The following is a 22,684-nucleotide window of genomic DNA, read 5'->3' as shown; positions in this document are numbered from 1 at the left end:
CTGGGAACATAGCCACCACTGAGAATGACCTTGCAATGGCCCTGAGCTCTATTGCAGAAGTTGCCCCTGTAGACGTTCACATCAAACTTCAAAGAGGAGCCACGGTAGTGCTCTCCAATGAAGACGAGATCAGGAAACGTCTCAACCCTGACCTCCAAGACGCCTTTAAGAAGCTAAACATCGAACTACATCCCGCTGCCCAATACCAGGCTGCAAGATCGGTCTTTGTAACAAGACTCAGCACAATGATCACCGCCCGAAGTAATGATGACATTAAGAATTAAATCACCACGGTAAACGACGGAATCCAGGTCTCTCTGCTTATCCGGTCTGGTGTCACCAATAAGTTGAAGCATTTGAGCCCATTTTTCTCCAGTTCCCTGGCTTGGGCTGGAGTGTCAAGTGTTAGTTTAAGTGCTGTTCGGGTAGAGTTGGGTTGTGGATTTTATATATCTATATATACAAAATCCACAATCCCAACTCTACTCGAACAGCACTTTTCTCCAGCCCAAGCCAGGGAACTGGAGAAAAATGGGCTCAAATGCTTCAACTTATCGGTGACACCAGACCGGATAAGCAGAGTCAAACAATTCTTCAAGTGCTTTGAGTTTGGCCACCTAGCTCCCCAATGTAAGGCAAATGGCGAATAATGCAGCAACTGTGCAGAATCTTATCGCTTCATTGCGTGCACTGAAACCATCCTGAAATGTGCCCTATGCAATGGGAACCACAAGGCAGTGGCTGCTCACTGCCCCAAAAGGAAGGAGGAAATCCAGAGGATTCTGGACCAGACGAGGCAAGCCACCACACGTACCCAAACTACACCACAAAGCATGGGAACACACCACAAAGCATGGGAACACACCACAAAGCATGGGAACACAATCCTTCCCCAACCTTCCTCACCAGAGATCCGACCCCAATGTGCACCCACCACCACCAAATACTAACCAAGTGCAACCCCAAGCATGGGGGAGCCAGACCAGGCAAGCTGATCCGTCATCCGCCCAGCTAAACCTAATAACCCCTGCTATAACCCCTCCAGTCCAAGTATTGACTGTGATCGCAGACAGGGTCGCCCAGAACGACCCCGCCCAATTCATAAGAATAATAAACAGCCTTCTTCAGGACAATAAACTTCCTCTAGTGTGCATTTCTGCACACTATTCCTGCGCCGTACATTAAAATGCGTCCAGCATAGGATGACAAAGTTAATCCCGCAAATTAGAAACATGTCATATGAAGAAAGATTGACAAAGCTTAAATTACATTCCCTAGAAATGTGAAGAATTATGGGTGACATGATAGATGTGTACAAGTGGATTATTGGTCGTAACAAATGGATATTCTGATCAGAGTAAGAAAAGCTTTCTCCAACCAATGACAGTTAATTTATTACACTCAAAATTTTATCTGCGGCCCACCTAACGATATTAATTTGAATGAATGAATGAATGAATGAATTAAATATAGGTCAAGATACCCTAATGGGTGAGCGTGGAAGTGGGGATAGGGGAAGAATTAGTGGGGGTGAGAGGAAGGGTTTTTAGTATGAGGTAAAGTGCCAGGGCTAGACCCAGCTGCATGGCATTGAAATCGTTATGACCAGACTAGGCAGTGAAGGCAAGGAATCGGATCTGTGACAACAATTCGTCTTTTCTGAGCACCCACGGAGACAGCAGCCCTCAGCTGGGTGTGCCCTGGAGGCTCACACCAGATGTGGTCTTTGATCTGATAATCAGCATCGTGGCCCACCCAAGGCACCAGAAAACGGGAGCTAGTTGGTCCCCCCCTAAAGAGGGAGGAGAAGAGTTAGGAGGTTATAGTTGGAAGTTTGGTGATTTGAGTAGTGATATTATAGGAGAGGGGTTATGTAAAGGACGGAGCAGGAGGTGGATCGTCGATCAGGTTAAAGAGGTTGTGCGTATGTCTGGGTCTGCTTAGGACGTTTCTGAGGAACGTGTCGTAGTTGTCATGATAGGTGAGAATTCTGTCAATCTGTTTCTTCCCCATAGTATCCCAGGTTATGTTCAGAGGTGGGATGTTCGCCCTCTCATGCAGGGCCTCACTGGTGGTGAAGTCCTGCCAATGGGTATCGAACACCCATCTCAGAGCCCTGTTCTGGGTACGCTGGAGTTTCTTCCTATTTGTTGGTGCTGCAAGTGTGAGTGGGATCGGTGCATATGTTAGGAGTGGGAGAATAAGTGTTTTGTATAAGTAGAGCTTGGTGGCTTGGGAGGCATGTTTGAGTGGGTAGAGTTTTGATAGGGCGTTTGAGGCTATAGCTTTCTTGGGTGTTATGTGTGTGTGAAAGCGAAGGTTAAAGTCTAGTGTGAGTCCAAGTACTGTGGTTTTGTTGACTCTTGGGATCTGGGTTGCATCTGGTGATTGAGAGTAGAGTTTTACTGGGTCAGGGTTACGTCGTTTGTTGTAGAAAAAGTAAGTTATTTTTGACTTGTTGGGGTTTGTTTTTATTCGCCAGTCGTGTTCCCAGAGGGTGACTTTGTCTATTTCTTGTTGTGCTTTTCGTGTGAGGGCGTTAATCGTATAGTCTGTGATCAGTTGGGTTACGTCGTCAGCGTAGCAAAGGGTCATTGATGTCCAGTATACTGGGTCAGGGATGTCGTTTATATAGAGTATGTATAAGGTTGGTGAAAGAACTGAGCCCTGAGGGACACCTGCATTTAGGTTGAAATAACCCGACAGCTTGCTGAGGAACTTGATCTGCATCTTTCTATTTGTTAGAAAGCTGCAAAGTAGCCTCTGCATGTTATCAGATAGTTGAAACAGAGTGCAGAGTTTGTAACGCAGGCCGTCGTGCCATACGGTGTCAAAAGCTTTTTCGACGTCCTTTGCAATGAGGGCCGTCTTGGCCCTTTGGTGTTTATTTATGGAGAGGTAGTTTGTTATTATGTTCAGTGCGTCTTGTGTTGAGCGGTGTTGTCTGAAGCCAAATTGTTTGTCTGTCAATATGTTTTTGTGTTCTAGGTGATTCCTGAGTTTATGATTAATGAGTTTTTCGTATACTTTTCCTAATGTCTCTAGTAAGCTGATCGGTCTGTAGTTCTTAGGGTCTGTCGGGGATTTTTGGGGTTTTGGAATGAGGATTGCTGTGGCTTCTTTGAATGGGCTTGGGAAATATCCTGATGCTAGTGAGGCGTTGTAGACGTCTGTGAGTGCAAAGATTAGGGGGTCTGGAAGTTGCTTGAGGAGAGCTTGGCCAATGCCAGAGGCTCCTGGGGCTTTACGTCTGGTGTTCTTGAGCATGAGTTTAACTTCTTCAGGTAGTATTGATTCTGTGAGGTCACTTTCTAAGTCGTCTAGTGTCGTGAGGTCAATGGTAGGGTAGTGTGTGATGGCATGAGGGTTGTGTCGTATCCATGTTTCTACTCTGTTTATGTTTTGTATTGCTGTTGGTTGTGGGGGGTGGGGATTGAAGATGTCCTGCCAGTGTTGTTTGAATATGCCTATTACTTCTGAGGGATCGGTGTAGTTTTGATTGTTGTGAGTGATGTATGTAAAGGCAGAAGAGGAGGAGTTTCCTCTGATCCTCTTTATGAAGTTCCAGAATTGTTGTGGAGTTGTTTTTCTTTGTATTTCAGCTTTATGTATGAGTTTCTCCCAGTTGTTAGCATGGTCTTGGTCAATTTGAGAAAATTATGTTTTTTTTAAATTCATTTACTGAAGATCTCAATTCAAAACTATTATTATATAATATATTTTGTTTTTTTTAAAAGATATATAAAAATGTTTCATTGAAATAAAGTAGTTTTAAAAATTATTTTTCATTGTATATTGGTTAATCAAATAATTAAATTTTAAGTGTAATAATCTACGAATGAATGTAACCGCAGAAGGCATTTTGGCTCACACGAGGCAGCTCCTAAGTAGTCAAGTTTATGACCTGATCCATGTGCGCCATCTCAGCTGATGGTTGACAGATGGTTGAGTGTGATGGATGAGCGTGATCGATCGCCTGCTTAGGGTGAAGGCGCACTCGCCCGTGCGACCCGGGTGCGAGATCCCGGCTGCGGTCCTCTCTCGGCGCGAGGAAAAGATTGTGTGAGAGTCGACTATTTTGTTTAGAGATTATAGCTCTTGGACCTAGGTCTTACTAGTTCTAAACAGTCGTATTTTGTGCGTAGTAAACTCACATTCTTTCTAGTGTATGGAATCGTAATTACACGATTTGGTCAACTTTAAAGGATTGTTTTTTCCTCTAGTCACTTTACAGTTTCTTGCAGAGTGACTTAGTTTAAAGAGAGTTGACGTTGTAATAATATCCGGTCATGGTTTTGTTTTATGAAGTTCACTGCTTCTTATTTTTAGCGATTTCACTGTGTCATACTTTTCAGACTACTCAATATCTTCTTTTTTGAATAAAGTTTACATACTGTTTTCAGTATGTAAACCCCTTTCACCACAACAACAACCCTCTCCCTTTGCCACTAATTCATTCGTAAGTCAAAAATCAAGGTAAATTATTCTTGCCAGCGTGACAGGCCTTTCATGAAAGTGATAATTCATGAATTTAGTTCAAGTATAATCTCCCAGACGTTGTATTTCAAATTTGAGTTGTGATTATTGGAAACTTCGGGTCGGGTCAGTGGCCTGGCCCGGTCGGCACACTATCCAAAGAGCGACGCAAAATCAACGTTAATGCAATGTTGAACGAACGTCCCACGTGGATACTATGCTCTCCAAATTATGTTTTGATTCAGTTACTTCTTATTGTAAACCAGACTTTTCCTCATATAGTTTACACGACAATGTGTTAATCATTTGATGATTGATTTACATGTCACTGTCTTTCAGACTGCTTTCTTAAATTAGCTCGTTGTCTAAACAAAGGAATGTCCGGTTTACAACGAAAATGTTACATTAAAGTAAAATCTACGAAACACATATGAAAATGTAAATAGTATCTGCGTTATTAGAGCCATTTAATTGACCTTCTGCAAATTTCTTTATTTTTATGTAATTTCGCTATTAAACTTTTACTTGTGCGGGCGAATTACATGGATAAATTATCGTTAATGAAAGCTCCAAATACCAATGTTTACAAATAAATAAAAAAAACTTTCAGCTTGCCTTACAGCTGATTACAGTCGAACTGTAAAAGTTTAGGTGTTGGACTTAAAGTTAAGTAACCTCTAGAAGATTATTAAGAGCCACCTAAACTGCTAAATGACCAACCAGCAGTTATACTGTAGTTAATGAATAAATATATCGAGACGTAACTTCTGACTCCAAGAATATGTATCCTGTCACACAGTAATAGATATATGTGGAGGCGAGCAGGAAGTGGGTATATAGAGTCACCTAAACTGCTTAATGACCAACCAGCAGGTATACTGTAGTTAATGAATATATATTTCGAGAAGCAACGTCCGATCGACTCCAAGAACATATATCCCGTTATATAGGGGAAGATATATATGGGGGCGAGCAGGAAGTGGGTACAGCTGAAGGTACAGTGTTGGGGAGAAAGAGCTGGGCTTATCCCAGCTCTTGTTGGGATAAACAAGAGCTGGGCTTATCCCAGCTCTTGTTGGGATAAACAAGAGCTGGGCTTATCCCAGCTCTTGTTGGGATAAACAAGAGCTGGGCTTATCCCACCTCTTGTTGGGATAAACAAGAGCTGGGTTAAGGCTTCAGAACTTGCCCTGAGCAACAAAATAAAAGCTGCAGCAACGAGGCGTGGAGTTGTACACTTTATTCCTTCTTGGAGAATTATTCTTTCTTTGTATTGTTTTCATTCTTGAAGAGTCTTTATACTCTATTTAATAGTGGACAAAAAAATGTTTAGCAACCAATTAACCTTCTCTTTTTACATAATAATTAATTAACCTAAACATTTCAAAAGTTTCAATGTAAATATTCCTTTTTCGTATCGAAATCTGAAACTAGCTATATGGAATCATTTAGGATTTTATAATAGAATTATTTTAATTTTACAGAAAATTAACAATCTAATCCTTAGTTCGTTTACCCGAGATTATTTGTCCAGTAAATTATGGAAAATAACACTTAATCCGTCATCAATAGTGAAGGTGATCCCATCATCCGGAAAACATGTTTAAATTCGGATACGTGATTAAGTTGGATTATCCAAACGTGACTGGACAGTAATTAGTAGATGCTTATTTACTTTATTTGAATTAAATGTTTCATGGTAAATCTCTTTATTAATTGTTGATGTACATATGAAGTCGACCAATTGTCGCCCAACGGCAGTTAATTAATGGAACCCCAGATTCTCCAATTTCCCGATATTAATTCCTGCGCCAGATCTTGCTCCATTATCAAGAGTAAATGGGTGGAACTTTGGGAAAGTCCTGCCTCATTTATCACACAAATTGTATAGTCGAAATGGACCATATGGAACCTAGTGTCACGAATCTTATTACGATTCTGCCAATTCTCCCGAACCTCGTATTATGTTATTGTTTTCTCTACGTAAATATTGCTGTCAGTTGTATAAGATTTGTGTATATAGATATACATACATTATATATATATAACATAGATAGCTGGGTAGTGTGTGTAAGGTTTGTTTTGGTGGTGGATGTCACGTGAAATTAGCCGTGTGGGCGGTTGACAATATTTGGGAACGGCCAGGGCGATTGTTGGCAAATCAATTGCCTATAGTTTTATATTTATTTATTCCCATATGTGGTAGCCTTAATATTTCAAGGAATGTGAGACCAGTAATTACAACTCTTAGTTAATAATGTTGGAGTTTAGGGCTGACCTTTGTAAATAGAATGTTCACAATGTTCATACAAACGTTAATTGGTGTTTGGGTAGACGGTTAGTCGACGTTGGGCCTGCGGACCACGTCCTGGGCAGTAGAGTGGCGGCTGCGGTCGAGTGCGGTTGTGTTTAAGCTAAGTTCTTGGTTTTTGTTATTTTAAGCCCATATAAATATTAATTTATCTGGATAGACGATTTTAGTGTATTTATGGCTTACTCCATATTCTGGTGATAGTGCTTAGGTCTCAAATAATTACTTGCATTCTATATCTTGAGATGATTTCGGGGCTTTAGTGTCCCCGCAGCCCGGTCCTCGACCATGCCTCCACCCCCAGGAAGCATCCCGTGACAGCTGACTAACTCCCAGGTACCTATTTACTGCTAGGTAACACGGGCATTCGGGGTGAAAGAAACTTTGCCCATTTGTTTCTGCCTCGTGCGGGAATCGAACCCGTGCTACAGAATTAAGAGTCCTGCGCGCTATCCACCAGGCTACGAGGCCCCTATAGTATTACATGCTGATAAATATTTCTGGCTACTATTTATTTAATTGTTGTTAAGTTGTCACCCTTAGCAAAATATATTGTTCTCCCGTTTTTATACAGTGATTAATTATACCCCTAGACACCTATTGGCATGGCAGATTTTTATTTGTTCTTTACACTGTGGGGAGAAGAACATTATTTAGTCTCAAGGGTCGTGACACCTAGGTACCTTTTAACTTATGCCCTTTTTGTTCTGAAGCGAGTCTCTATCACGTTAAACCCTTTCAACCATCAGCACACTCTTCCATCAATCGTTATCCTTCCTACAGCGGTAATCAGTTCCACAAAATGATGAAACACCTAGAAAGTGGAAATACTTTCACATCATCATAAAGTCAAATGTTGTAAATTAGATTTTAATGTTAGCATTTGGCTTACAAAATATGCAACCAGATGGCTTTTTTTCATAATAGGCTGGCGATCGAGACGTAGTAGTAGGTAGACATAGTAGTAGTAGTATAATAGTAGTAGTCGTAAGGACATAGTAAACATACCAGTCTACACAGAAGTAGATTCACAGCCATGTTAACTTGGTCTTGGTAACCCGCCGGTCTGTGTGGCTGGAGGAGAGAGTCTTAAACACACGTTCCTTTCTAAAGTCAACTCCAAACCCACTAAGAGACAATCATATTTTAACTGATGATTGCCTTGATGATGATAAGCCTTTGAAGTTAAAACAGATCCAGCTCGGTTACACTTCCTACCTAATATACGACTAACAAACACTTAAAACCCATCGAAAATTATAAATATGAAATTTATTTTACGAGAGAAAATCTTTTAGAGAAATGCTTGCCAAATTTATTTTGCAAATTCTCAACTCTTCGAATAGCCTAGCATGTCTTAGTAACTTTTTTTTAACCACACGCTGTTGTACATTTAGATAATGTGTTGTATCCTGACACGTCTTTTGAACTACACGACTTGTTCTACTTTTTAATGAAAAGCTCCGACAAGTGATTTTTTTATCTAGCCAATCGGCTTACCCTGTCCTTAAAGCTGACCATCTGGTTGGCCTGGTCTGTTTGGCTATTGTTTGGGGTCGTTCTTCCTGTCAATGTGTGGCCCAACCACTTAGGGTGGACGGTAGAGCGACGGTCTCGCTTTATGCAGGTCGGTGTTCAATTGCCGACCGTCCACAAGTGGTTGGGATCCATTCCTCCCCCCCCCCCCCATCCCAAATCCTTATCCTGACCCTTTCCCAGTGCTTTAAAGTCGTAATGGCTAGTGCTTTCTCCTGATTATTGCCTTACTCTCCCCTTGATCTGGAAAGGGGGCAGCTAGCCATCTCTCTCCCAGTGTTTTGGGAATAACAAAATACTTTCCCAACATAAGCTGCAAAGGAAAACGAGCCAGTTCCCTTCCCTCTGAAAACAGAGTCCCTCTTCCAGAGGTGACTGGAAAGTTACGATCCGCCTCTTCCTGGTGACCACCCTGGAAACCTTCCTGGAACAACACACACAGTATCTCACCTCAGGTGACAGTGTTGAGACCTCCTCCTGCTCCTCTGGGCTCCTCTCTCCCTCTCTTCTTTCACTTATATTCTTCTTCCTTTAACTCTTCAATCTTGTTGCTTCTCGGGTTTTCATTTCATTCTTCTATTTGTAGATGATTATGGTAATTGTGACAATATTGATTTTAATTATTATTATTTAGTGACTAGTTTCTGGCATCTGACGGTGCTGGAACACCATCCGAGGTGTCTGCTGGAACACCGTCCAGGTGTCTGCTGGAACACCGTCCAGGTGTCTGCTGGAACACCGTCCAGGTGTCTGCTGGAACACCGTCCAGGTGTCTGCTGGAACACGAGATATAAGTAAGCACAATAGCTTCTATTTTATCCCAGTGTACCTATACTGTACTGTAGGTCAAAAATTAGATTTTGACTGATCAGCAACTCAATTTGTCAGTTAATTTCACCAGGAACTCTGAGAGCTTGACTCACTAACCCATACAGAAAGCTTAACAGCCTAAGTCACACAGAAAGCTGGACACGTTATATAAGCTTTTCTTGCTATATCTTCAGCGCGTATATGACTCCGTCAGTCACAAACTTGCCCAACATGCACTTCCTCATCACATCCGCTGAGAGGTGCCGAGTTAAAGTGTGTTCCCTCATTCCCGACATACGTGAAAATCTCTCATTTCTCTTATGACATACTAAGGTAAGCCGCCTGCCTCCCTCCCTCCCTTCTCTCAGAGAGGACATACTAAGGTAAACGATTTCCTTCCTTGTGCAGACTTTCCTTCCTTATTCGAGACATGGCGAGTCAACTCTTGCCAAAATGGCAGGAATATTACCGTCCAGGGAATGTTCTCTTGCTATAAAAAGAAAAAAGTATTTCATTCGTAAGGTCTGCAAAAGTTCCATCTCACTTCCATTTGTTTGCATCGGCTATTTGAAGGAAAGTCAAAAGTTGAACAAAAGGAGAGCTGATTGACTCACGCTTTTGGTGGTTTTTATACAAAGCTTTACATGTTAGTTGAAATTGATGACTGATCCACTTCTTTCCTTATATAATAGCCTCAAACTGAACCGGTGCTTGGGAATGCCTTTATAGTTAACTTTATGGACAAAGAAATTATTTACCAAAATTGTTGTTGGCTGACTATTTGTTTCCGCAATAAGGTTCCCCCTCACTAACTCTTGCTTATCAAGCCAAGTTATTAACTACTCGTTAACTTTCTCATTAAAAGAGAGCCAAACTTGTCCCCAATTCATGCCCCTGGGCGCCTTGTTTGGGATCCATAGAGATCCACGTGAAAGGTATTCTGCCTTATATTACACACACTTTATAAGACACCCGGGGAGAGAGAGAGATAATCATTTGATAACAGTATGTGTTATCAATCTGTGACACGTTTCCATAGAACACTCTCTCTCTCTTATCTCCTCTCTCTCTCTCTCTCTCTCTCTCTCTCTCTCTCTCTCTCTCTCTCTCTCTCTTATCTCCTCTCTCTCTCTCTCTCTCTTATCTCCTCTCTCTCTCTCTCTCTCTCTCTCTCTCTCTCTCTCTCTCTCTCTCTCTCTCTCTCTCTCTCCCCACCCTCCCTCTCTCTCACCCCAGGCATCTTATCATGAAGTATATGTAATATAAGGCAGAATACCTTACACATGAACTCTATAGAATAGGCTCCTTTTAGATCATTAGTTCAGTTTCGGTCGCCGTACATTAAAATGCGTCCAGCATAGGATGACAAAGTTAATCCCGCATATTAGAAACATGTCATATGAAGAAAGATTGACAAAACTTAAATTACATTCTCTAGAAATATGAAGAATTATGGGTGACATGACAGAGGTGTACAAGTGGATTATTGGCCATAACAAAGGGATATTCTAATTAGAGTAAGAAAAGCTTGCTCCAACCAATGACAGTTAATTTATTATACTCAAAATTTTACAACGCCACAACGAACGATATTAATTCAAATAATTATTGTTTAATAAATTCATTTACTGAAGATCCTAATTTAGGATTATTATTATATGGTACATTTTGCTTATTTAAAAAGATATCTTTAAACATTAGATAGGAATAAAACAATTTTAAAAAGTAATGTTTATTGTTCATTTGCTAATCAAACAATTAAATTGTAAGTGTAATAACATAGGAATGAAGGTAAACGCAGAAGGCCTTTTGGCCCACACAAGGCAGCTTCTTAGTCAAGTTTATGACGTGATCCATGTTCGCCATCTCAGGTGATGGTTGACAGATGGTTGAGTGTGACGGATGAGCGTGATCGATCACACGCTTAGGGTGAAGGCGCTCTCGCCCGTGCGACCCGGGTGCGAGATCGCGGCCAGGGTCCTCTCTCGGCGCGAGGAGAGATTGTGTGAGTCAACTATTTTGTTTAGAAATTATAGCTCTTGGACCTTGGTCTTACTAGTTCTAAACAGTCGTGTTCTGTACGTAGTAAACTCACATTTTTTCTAATGTATGGAATCGTAATTACACGATATGGTCAACCTTAAAGGATTTTTTTTCCTCTTGTCACTCTACAATTTCTTGAGTGACTTATTTTAAAGAGAGTTGACGTTGTAAATAGTTTCTGGTCATAGGTTCTGTTTTATGAAGTTCACTGCTTCTTATTTTAGCGATTTCACTGTGTCATACTTTTTCAGACTACTCAATATCTTCTTTTTTTAAATAAAGTTTACATATTGTTTTCAGTATGTAAACCCCTTTCATCACTACTACCATTCCCCCCCCCCCCTTCGTCACTAGTTCATTCGTAAGTCAAAAATCAAGGTAAATTATTCTTGCCAGCGTGACAGGCCTTTCATGAAAGTGATAATTCATGATTTTAGTTCAAGTATAATCTCCCAGACGTTGTATTTCAAATTTGATTTGTGATTATTGGAAACTTCGGGTCGGGTCAGTGGCCTGGCCCGGTGGGCACACTATCCAAAGAGCGACGCAAAATCAACGGTAAAGCAATGTAAAACTAACGTCGCACGCGAATACTATGGTCCCCAAATTAGGTTTTGTTTCAGTTGCTTCGAATTGTAAATCAATTAGCCTTTTCCTCACATGGGTTACACGACAAAGTGTTAATCATAGTTGATTACTTCTGTGCCATTGTCTTCCAGACTGCCCTTTTAACCCAGATCATTATATAAACGAAGGAATGTCGGGTTCACAATGAAAATGTTACTCTCAAATAAAATCTATGACACACATATGTAAATGTAAATAGGATCTACCTTGTTAAGGCAACTTAATAGAGCTGCTGCAAATATCTTTATTTTTATGTAATTCCGTTATTAATTTTTAACTTGGGGTGGTGAATTACATGGATAAATAATCGTTAATGAAACCTCCAAATTCTCCTGTATTGTACCAAATACAAATATTCTCGTTTACTAGAGATTATTTGTCCAGTAAATTATGGCAATAACACTTAATCCGTCATCAATAGTGAAGGTGATCCCATCATCCGGAAAACATGTTTAAGTTCGGATACATGATTAAGTTGGATTATCCGGACGTGACTGGACAGTAATAAGTAGATGCTTAAATACTTTATTTGAATTAAATGTTTCATGGTAAATCTCTTTATTAATTGTTGATATACATATGAAGTCGGTCAGTTGTCGCCCAATGTCAGTTAGTTAAGGCAACTCCAGATTCTCCCATTTCCCGTTATCTATCTCTGCGCCAGGTCTTGCCCCATTATCCAGAGTAAATGGGTGAAACTTTGGGAAAGTCCTGCCTCATTTACCACACAAATTGTATAGTCGAAATGGACCATATGGAACCTGGGTACCGTTTAACTTATGCCCTTTTTGTTCTGAAGCGAGTCTCCCCCTCTCTCAATTAACATTCCTTTCCACCAGAAGTAGACCCTATCACGGTAAACCCTTTCAACCATCAGCACACTCTTCCACCAATCGTTATCCTTTCTACAGCGGTAATCAGTTCCACGAAGTAATGAAACGCCGAGAAAGTGGAAATACTGTTATATCAGGATCAAGTCCAATGTTGTAAATTAAGATTTTAATGTTAGCATTTAGCTTACAAAATGTGAACCAGATGACTTTTTTCATTAATGGCTGGCGATCGAGACATAGAAGTAGTGTTACAATAGTAGTAGTCGTAGAGACAGTAGTAAACATACCAGTCTACATAGAAGTAGATTCACAGCCATGTTAACTTGGTCTTGGTAACCTGCCGGTCTGTGTGGCTGGAGGAGAGTCATAAACACACGTTCCTTTCTAAAGCCAACTCCAAACCCACTAAGAGACAATCATATTTTAACTGATGATTGATCTGCCTTTGAAGTTAAAACAGATCCAGCTCGGATACACTTCCTACCTAATATACGACTAACAAACACTTAAAAACAGTCGATAATTATAAATATGAAATTTATTTTACGAGAGAAAATCTTTTAGAGAAATGTTTGTCAAATTCATTTTGCAAATTCTCTTAACTCTCCGAATAGCCTAGCATGTCTGAGTAACCTATTTTTTAACCACATGCTGTTCGTAGATTTAGATAATGTGTTGTATCCTGACACGTCTTTTGCACTACACGACTTGTTCTACTCTTAATGAAAAGCTCCGACATGTGATTTTTTATCTAGCCAATCGGCTCACCCTGTCCTTAAAGCTGACCATCTGGTTGGCCTGGTCTGTTTGGCTATGGTTTGGGGTCGTTTTTTCCGTCTATGTGCGGCCCAACCACTTAGGGTGGACGGTAGTGCGACGGTCTCGCTTTATGCAGGTCGGTGTTCAATTGCCGACCGTCCACAAGTGGTTGGGATCCATTTCTCCCCCCCCCCATCTCAAATCCTTATCCTGACCCTTTCCCAGTGCTTTAAAGTCGTAATGGCTAGTGCTTTCTCCTGATAATTGCCTTACTCTCCCCTTGATCTGGAAAGGGGGCAGCTAGCCATCTCACTCCAAGTGTTCTGGGTAGAACAAATTCCTTTCCCAACATAAGCTGCAAAGGAAAAGGAGCCGGTTCACTTCCCTCTGAAAACACAGTCCCTCTTCCAGAGGTGACTGGAAAGTTACGATCCGCCTCTTCCAGCTGCCTCTGGAGAGTGTCAGTCCTCTCCGTCCCTCGGGGAAGGGCCAGCAGAGACCACTGGGACCTGGTGACCACCCTGGAAACCTTCCTGGAACAACACACACAGTATCTCACCTCAGGTGACAGTGTTGAGACCTCCTCCTGCTCCTCTGGGCTCCTCTCTCCCTCTCTTCTTTCTCTTATATTCTTCTTCCTTTAACTCTTCATTCTTCTTGCTTCTCGGGTTTTCATTTCATTCTTCTATTTCTAGATGATTATGGTAATTGTGATAATATTGATTTTAATTATTATTATTTAAAGTGAATAGTTCCAGCATCTGACGGTGTTGGAACACCGTCCAGGTGTCTGCTGGAACACCGTCCAGGTGTCTGCTGGAACACCGTCCGAGGTGTCTGCTGGAACACCGTCCGAGGTGTCTGCTGGAACACCGTCCGAGGTGTCTGCTGGAACACCGTCCGAGGTGTCTGCTGGAACACCGTCCGAGGTGTCTGCTGGAACACCGTCCGAGGTGTCTGCTGGAACACGAGATATAAGTAAGCACAATAGCTTCTATTTTATCCCAGTGTACCTATACTGTACTGTAAGTCAAAAATTGTATTTTGACAGATCAGCAACTCAATTTGTCAAGTAATTTCACCAGGAACTCTGAGAGCTTGACTCACTAACCCATACAGAAAGCTTAACTGCCTAAGTCACACAGAAAGCTGGACACGTTATATAAGCTTTTCTTGCTATATCCTCAGCGCGTATATGACTCCGTCAGTCACAAACTTGCCCAACATGCACTTCCTCATCACATCCGCTGAGAGGTGCTGAGTTAAAGTGTGTTCCCTCATTCGCCACATACGTGAAAATCTCTCATTTCTCTTATGACATACTAAGGTAAGCCGCCTGCCTCCCTCCCTCCCTCCCTTCTCTGAGAGAGGACATACTAAGGTAAGCCGCCTGCCTCCCTCCCTCCCTTCTCTCAGAGAGGACATACTAAGGTAAGCCGCCTGCCTCCCTCCCTCCCTCCCTTCTCTGAGAGAGGACATACTAAGGTAAGCCGCCTGCCTCCCTCCCTCCCTTCTCTCAGAGGACATACTAAGGTAAGCCGCCTGCCTCCCTCCCTCCCTTCTCTCAGAGAGGACATACTAAGGTAAACGATGTCCTTCCTTATGCAGACTTTCCTTCCTTATTCGAGACATGGCGAGTCAACTCTTGCCAAAATGGCAAGAATATTACCGTCTAGGGAATGTTCTCTTGCTATAAAAAGAAAAGTTTTTCATTCGTAAGGTCTGCAAAAGCTCCATCTCACTTCCATTTGTTTGCATCGGCTATTTGAAGGAAAGTCAAAAGTTGAACAAAAGGAGAGCCGATTGACTCACGCTTTTGGTGGTTTTTATACACAGCTTTACATGTTAGTTGAAATTGATGATTGATCCACTTCTTTCCTTATATAATAGCCTCAAACAGAACCGGTGCTTGGGAATGCCTTTATAGTTAACTTTGAGGACAAAGAAATTATTTACCAAAAATGTTGTTAACTGACTATTTGTTTCCGCAATTGCGTTCCCCCTCTCTAACTCTTGTTTATTAAGCCTAGTTATTAACTACTCGTTAACTTTCTCATTAAAAGAAAGCCAAACTTGTGCCCAATTCATGCCCCTGGGCGCCTTGTTTGGGATCCATAGTGATTCACGTGTAAGGTATTCTGCCTTATATTAAACACACTTTATAAGACACCCGGAGAGAGAGAGAGAGAGAGATAATCATTTGATAACAGTATGAGTAAAATCTTAATGTCTGTGACTCACGTTTCCATAAAACACTCTCTCTCTCTCCTATCTCCTCTTTCTTTCTCTCTCTCTCCCTCCCTCTCTCTCACCCAGGCATCTTATCATGAAGTATATGTAATATAAGGCAGAATACCTTACACATGAATTTCTATAGATTAGGCCCCATTTAGATCATCAGTTCAGTTTCGGTCGCCGTACATTAAAATGCGTCCAGCATAGGATGGCAAAGTTAATCCCGCAAATTAGAAACATGTCATATGAAGAAAGATTGACGAAGCTTAAATTACATTCTCTAGAAATATGAAGAATTATGGGTGACATGATAGATGTGTGCAAAGTGGATTATTGGACATAACAAATGGATATTCTGATCAGAGTAAGAAAAGCTTGCTCCAACCAATGACAGTTAATTTATTACACTCAAAATTTTATCTCGTTTGGATACCGCGGTATTATTTCAATCCAATTATTTTTTAATAAATTCATTTACTGAAGATCTTAATTCAAGACTATTATTATATAGTACATTTTGCTTACTTAAAAAGATATCTTTAAATATTTCATAGGAGTAAAATAACGTTAAAAAGTATTGTTCACTGTTTGTTTGTTAATCAAACAATTAAATTTTAGTGTATTAATCTTGGAATGAAGGTAACAGCAGAAGGGTTTTTGGCCCACACGAGGCATCTCTTAAGTAGTCAAGTTTATGACCTAATCCATGTGCGCCATCTCAGCTGATGGTTGACAGATGGTTGAGTGTGACGGATGAGCGTGATCGATCACGTGCTTAGGGTGAAGGCGCTCTCGCCCGTGCGACCCGGGTGCGAGATCGCGGCCGGGGTCCTCTCTCGGCGCGAGGAGAGATTGTGTGAGAGTCAACTATTTTGTTTAGAAATTATAGCTCTTGGACCTTGGTCTTACTAGTTCTAAACAGACGTGTTCTGTACGTAGTAAACTCACTTTTTTTTAATGTATGGAATCGTAATTACACGATTTAGTCAATTTTAAAGGATTGTTTTTTCCTCTTGTCACTCTGCAGTTTCTTGCAGAGTGACTTATTTTTAAGAGAGTTGATGTTGTAATAGTTTCCGGTCATGGTTCTGTTTTATGAAGTTCACTATATGCTCTCCAAATTATGTTTTGATTCAGTTACTTCTTATTGTAAACCAGACTTTTCCTCATATGGTTTACACGACAATGTGTTAATCATTTGATGATTGATTTACATGCCACTGTCTTTCAGACTCCTTTCTTAAATTAGCTCGTTGTGTAAACAAAGGAATGTCCGGTTTACAACGAAAATGTTACATTAAAGTAAAATCTACGAAACACATATGAAAATGTAAATAGAATCTGCGTTATTAGAGCCATTTAATTGACCTTCTGCAAATTTCTTTATGTAATTTCGCTATTAAACTTTTACTTGTGCGGGCGAATTACATGGATAAATTATCGTTAATGAAAGCTCCAAATACCAATGTTTACAAATAAATAAAAAAAACTTTCAGCTTGCCTTACAGCTGATTACAGTCGAACTGTAAAAGTTTAGATGTTGGACTTAAAGTTGAGTAACCTCTGGAAGATTATTAAGAGCCACGTAAACTGCTAAATGACCAACCAGCAGTTATACTGTAGTTAATGATTAATATATCGAGACATAACTTCTGACTCCAAGAATATGTATCCCGCCACACAGTAATAGATATATGTGGAGGCGAGCAGGAAGTAGGTATTATAAAGTCACCTAAACTGCTTAATGACCAACCAGCAGGTATACTATAGTTAATGATTAATATATCGAGACGTAACTTCTGACTCCAAGAATATGTATCCCGTCACACAGTAATAGATATATGTGGAGGCGAGCAGGAAGTGGGTATATAGTCACCTAAACTGCTTAATGACCAACCAGCAGGTATACTGTAGTTAATGAATATATATTTCGAGAACCAACTTCCGATCGACTCCAAGAACATATATCCCGTTATATAGGGGAAGATATATATGGGGGTGAGCAGGAAGTGGGTACAGCTGAAGGTACAGTGTTGGGGAGAAAGAGCTGGGCTTATCCCAGCTCTTGTTGGGATAAACAAGAGCTGGGCTTATCCCAGCTCTTGTTGGGATAAACAAGAGCTGGGCTTATCCCAGCTCTTGTTGGGATAAACAAGAGCTGGGCTTATCCCAGCTCTTGTTGGGATAAACAAGAGCTGGGCTTATCCCAGCTCTTGTTGGGATAAACAAGAGCTGGGCTTATCCCAGCTCTTGTTGGGATAAACAAGAGCTGGGCTTATCCCAGCTCTTGTTGGGATAAACAAGAGCTGGGCTTATCCCAGCTCTTGTTGGGATAAACAAGAGCTGGGTTAAGGCTTCAGAACTTGCCCTGAGCAACAAAATAAAAGCTGCAGCAACGAGGCGTGGAGTTGTACACTTCTTTATTCCTTCTTGGTGAATTATTCTTTCTTCGTATAGTGTTTTCATTCTTTAAGATTCTTTATACTCTATTTAATAGTGGACAAAAGAATGTTAGGAAGCAATTAACCTTCTCTTTTTGCATAATAATTAATTAACCTAAACATTTCAAAAGTTTCAATGTAAATATTCCTTTTTCGTATCGAAATCTGAAACTAGCTATATGGAATCATTTAGGATTTTATAATAGAATTATTTTAATTTTACAGAAAATTAACAATCTAATCCTTAGTTCGTTTACCCGAGATTATTTGTCCAGTAAATTATGGAAAATAACACTTAATCCGTCATCAATAGTGAAGGTGATCCCATCATCCGGAAAACATGTTTAAATTCGGATACGTGATTAAGTTGGATTATCCAAACGTGACTGGACAGTATTAGTAGATGCTTATTTACTTTATTTGAATTAAATGTTTCATGGTAAATCTCTTTATTAATTGTTGATGTACATATGAAGTCGACCAATTGTCGCCCAATGGCAGTTAATTAATGGAACCCCAGATTCTCCAATTTCCCGATATTAATTCCTGCGCCAGGTCTTGCCCCATTATCCAGAGTAAATGGGTGGAACTTTGGGAAAGTCCTGCCTCATTTATCACACAAATTGTATAGTCGAAATGGACCATATGGAACCTAGTGTCACGAATCTTATTACGATTCTGCCAATTCTCCCGAACCTCGTATTATGTTATTGTTTTCTCTACGTAAATATTGCTGTCAGTTGTATAAGATTTGTGTATATAGATATATATACATTATATATATATAACATAGATAGCTGGGTAGTGTGTGTGTAAGGTTTGTTTTGGTGGTGGATGTCACGTGAAATTAGCCGTGTGGGCGGTTGACAATATTTGGGAATGGCCAGGGCGATTGTTGGCAAATCAATTGCCATTAGTTTTATATTTATTTATTCCCATATTTGGTAGCCGTAATACTTCAAGGAATGTGAGACCAGTAATTAAAACTCTTAGTTAATAATGTTGGAGTTTAGGGCTGACCTTTGTAAATAGAATGTTCACAATGTTCATGCGAACGTTAATTGGTGTTTGGGTAGACGGTTAGTCGACGTTGGGCCTGCGGACCACGTCCTGGGCAGTAGAGTGGCAGCTGCGGTCGAGTGCAGTTGTGTTTAAGCTAAGTTCTTGGTTTTTGTTATTTTAAGCCCATATAAATATTAATTTATCTGGATAGACGATTTTAGTGTATTTATGGCTTACTCCATATTCTGGTGATAGTGCTCAGGTCTCAAATAATTACTTGCATTCTATAGTATTACATGCTGATAAATATTTCTGGCTACTATTTATTTAATGGTTGTTAAGTTGTCACCCTTAGCAAAATATATTGTTCTCCCGTTTTTATACAGTGATTAATTATACCCCTAGACACCTATTGGCATGGCAGATTTTTAGTTGTTCTTTACACTGTGGGGAGAAGAACATTATTTAGTCTCAAGGGTCGTGACACCTAGGTACCTTTTAACTTATGCCCTTTTTGTTCTGAAGCGAGTCTCTATCACGTTAAACCCTTTCAACCATCAGCACACTCTTCCATCAATCGTTATCCTTCCTACAGCGGTAATCAGTTCCACGAAATAATGAAACACCTAGAAAGTGGAAATACTTTCACATCATCATAAAGTCAAATGTTGTAAATTAGATTTTAATTTTAGCATTTAGCTAACAAAATGTGAACCAGATGACTTTTTTTCATAATAGGCTGGCGATCGAGACGTAGAAGTAGTAGGTAGAGACATGGTAGTATAATAGTAGTAGTCGTAGAGACGTAGTAAACATACCAGTCTACACAGAAGTAGATTCACAGCCATGTTAATTTGGTCTTGGTAACCCGCCGGTCTGTGTGGCTGGAGGAGAGAGTCATAAACACACGTTCCTTTCTAAAGCCAACTCCAAACCCACTAAGAGACAATCATATTTTAACTGATGATTGATCTGCCTTTAAAGTATAAACAGATCCAGCTCGGATACACTTCCTACCTAAGATACGACCAACAAACACTTAAAAACAGTCGATTAATTATAAATGTGAAATTTATTTTACGAGAGAGAATCTTTTAGAGAAATGTTTGTCAAATTTATTTTGCAAATTCTCTACTCTTCAAATAGCCTAGCATGTTTGAGTAACTTTTTTTTTAACTGCATATTGTTGTAGATTTAGATAATGTGTTGTATCCTGACACGTCTTTTGTACTACACGACTTGTTCTACTTTTTAATGAAAAGCTCCGACAAGTGATTTTTTATCTAGCCAATCGGCTCACCCTGTCCTTAAAGCTGACCATCTGGTTGGCCTGGTCTGTTTGGCTATGGTTTGGTGTCGTTCTATCCGTCTATGTGCGGCCCACCCACTTAGGGTGGACGGTAGAGTGACAGTCTCGCATTATGCAGGTTGGTGTTCAATTCCTGACCGTCCACAAGTGGTTAGGATCCATTCCTTCCCCCCCCCCATCCCAAATCCTTATCCTGACCCATTCCAAGTGTTAAATAGTCGTAATAGCTTCGTGCTATCTCCCGGTAATTGCCTTACTTTCCCCTTGATCTGGAAAGGTGGCAGCTAGCCATCTCTCTCCCAGTGTTTTGGGAATAACAAAATACTTTCCCAACATAAGCTGCAAAGGAAAAGGAGCCAGTTCCCTTCCCTCTGAAAACAGAGTCCCTCTTCCAGAGGTGACTGGAAAGTTACGATCCGCCTCTTCCAGCTGCCTCTGGAGAGTGTCAGTCCTTTCCGTCCCTCGGGAAAGGGCCAGCAGAGACCACTGGGACCTGGTGACCACCCTGGAAACCTTCCTGGAACAACACACACAGTATCTCACCTCAGGTGACAGTGTTGAGACCTCCTCCTGCTCCTCTGGGCTCCTCTCTCCCTCTCTTCTTTCTCTTATATTCTTCTTCCTTTAACTCTTCATTCTTCTTGCTTCTCGGGTTTTCATTTCATTCTTCCATTTGTAGATGATTATGGTAATTGTGACAATATTGATTTTATTATAAAATCCAGGTGTCTGCTGGAACACCGTCCAGGTGTCTGCTGGAACACCGTCCAGGTGTCTGCTGGAACACCGTCCAGGTGTCTGCTGGAACACCGTCCAGGTGTCTGCTGGAACACGAGATATAAGTACGCACAATAGCTTCTATTTTATCCCAGTGTACCTATACTGTACTATAAGTCAAAAAATGGATTTTGACTGATCAGCAACTCAATTTGTCAAATAATTTCACCAGGAACTCTGAAAGCTTGACTCGCTAACCTATACAGAAAGCTTAACTGCCTAAGTCACACAGAAAGCTGGACACGTTATATAAGCTTTTCTTGCTATATCCTCAGCGCGTATATGACTCCGTCAGTCAGAAACTTACCCAACATGCACTTCCTCATCACATCCGCTGAGAGGTGCTGAGTTAAAGTGTTCCCTCATTCGCCACATACGTGAAAATATCTCATTCCTCTTATGACATACTAAGGTAAGCCGCCTGCCTCCCTCCCTCCCTTCTCTCAGAGAGGACATACTAAGGTAAACGATGTCCTTCCTTATGCAGACTTTCCTTCCTTATGCAGACTTTCCTTCCTTATTAGAGACATGGCGAGTCAACTCTTGCCAAAATGGCAGGAATATTACCGTCCAGGGAATGTTCTCTTGCAAAAATAAGTAAAAAGTATTTCATTCGTAAGGTCTTCAAAGCTCCCTCTCGCTATCATTGTTTTCATCGGCTATTGAAGGAAAGTCAAAATTTGAACAGAAGGGGAGATGATTGCCTCACGCTTTGGTGGCTTTTATACTAAACTTTACAAGTTAGTTGAAGTTGATGACTGATCCACTTCTTTCCTTATATAATAGCCTCAAACAGAACCTGTGCTTGGGAATGCCTTTATAGTTAACTTTGTGGACAAAGAAATTATTTACTAAAATTGTTGTTAACTGCTTATTTGTTTCCGCAATTAAGTTCCCGCTCTCTAACTCTTGCTTATTAAGGCTAGTTATTAACTTCACCTCGTTAACTTTCTCATCAAAAAGAGAACTAGTGCGCAATTCATGTCCCAGGGCACCTTGTTTGGGGTCCATAGTGATTCATGTGTAAGGTATTCTGCCTTATATTACACACGCTTTATAAGGCACCTGGAGAGAGAGAGAGAGAGATAATCATTTGATAACAATGTGTAAAATCTTAATGTCTGTGACTCACGTTTCCATAAAACACTCTCTCTCTCACCCAGGCATCTTATCATGAAGTATATGTAATATAAGGCAGAATACCTTACACATGAATTTATATACATTACGCCCCTTTTAGATCATTAGTTCAGTTTCGGTCGCCGTACATTAAAATGCTTCAAGCATACGATGACAAAGTTAATCCCGCAAATTAGAAACATGTCATATGAAGAAAGATTGACAAAGCTTAAATTACATTCTCTAGAAATGTGAAGAATTATGAGTGACACGATAGAGGTGTACAAGTGGATTATTGGTCGTAACAAATGGTTATTCTGATCAGAGTAAGAAAAGATTTCTCCAACCAATAACAGTTAATTTATTATACTCAAAATTTTAAAACTCATTAATAGCACGATATTAA

The 22,684-nt window shown here is 40.5% G+C and overlaps 1 long non-coding RNA gene across 1 annotated transcript in view; it reads left to right on the top strand.

Annotated features, from left to right (window-relative positions):
- The window catches only part of LOC138350673 (uncharacterized), a 395,852-nt gene that overhangs the window by 16,272 nt on the left and 356,896 nt on the right, over positions 1–22,684 (top strand). The gene's annotated exons all lie outside the window — the stretch shown is intronic.

The sequence above is a fragment of the Procambarus clarkii genome, chromosome 46, assembly GCF_040958095.1.
Source record: "Procambarus clarkii isolate CNS0578487 chromosome 46, FALCON_Pclarkii_2.0, whole genome shotgun sequence".
Classification (NCBI taxonomy): domain Eukaryota; kingdom Metazoa; phylum Arthropoda; class Malacostraca; order Decapoda; family Cambaridae; genus Procambarus; species Procambarus clarkii.
The sequence above is the reverse complement of the archived record's forward strand: the minus strand, read 5'-3'. Positions and strand labels throughout refer to the sequence as shown.